The sequence below is a fragment of the Pseudophryne corroboree genome, chromosome 1 (genome assembly GCF_028390025.1).
Source record: "Pseudophryne corroboree isolate aPseCor3 chromosome 1, aPseCor3.hap2, whole genome shotgun sequence".
Classification (NCBI taxonomy): Eukaryota; Metazoa; Chordata; class Amphibia; order Anura; family Myobatrachidae; genus Pseudophryne; species Pseudophryne corroboree.
The window spans coordinates 941502099-941502742 of record NC_086444.1 but is presented as its reverse complement, the minus strand read 5'-3'; positions in this window follow the sequence as shown (position 1 = coordinate 941502742).

Sequence of the window (644 nt, the reverse complement as noted above, 5' to 3'; positions counted from 1 at the left end):
CCTCATTGCGCCTCTTTTTTTCTTTGCGTCATGTGCTGTTTGGGGAGGGTTTTTTGGAAGGGACATCCTGCGTGACACTGCAGTGCCACTCCTAGATGGGCCCGGTGTTTGTGTCGGCCACTAGGGTCGCTAATCTTACTCACACAGCTACCTCATTGCGCCTCTTTTTTTCTTTGCGTCATGTGCTGTTTGGGGAGGGTTTTTTGGAAGGACATCCTGCGTGACACTGCAGTGCCACTCCTAGATGGGCCCGGTGTTTGTGTCGGCCACTAGGGTCGCTAATCTTACTCACACAGCTACCTCATTGCGCCTCTTTTTTTCTTTGCGTCATGTGCTGTTTGGGGAGGGTTTTTTGGAAGGGACATCCTGCGTGACACTGCAGTGCCACTCCTAGATGGGCCCGGTGTTTGTGTCGGCCACTAGGGTCGCTAATCTTACTCACACAGTCAGCTACCTCATTGCGCCTCTTTTTTTCTTTGCGTCATGTGCTGTTTGGGGAGGGTTTTTTGGAAGGGCCATCCTGCGTGACACTGCAGTGCCACTCCTAGATGGGCCCGGTGTTTGTGTCGGCCACTAGGGTCGCTAATCTTACTCACACAGCTACCTCATTGCGCCTCTTTTTTTCTTTGCGTCATGTGCTGTTT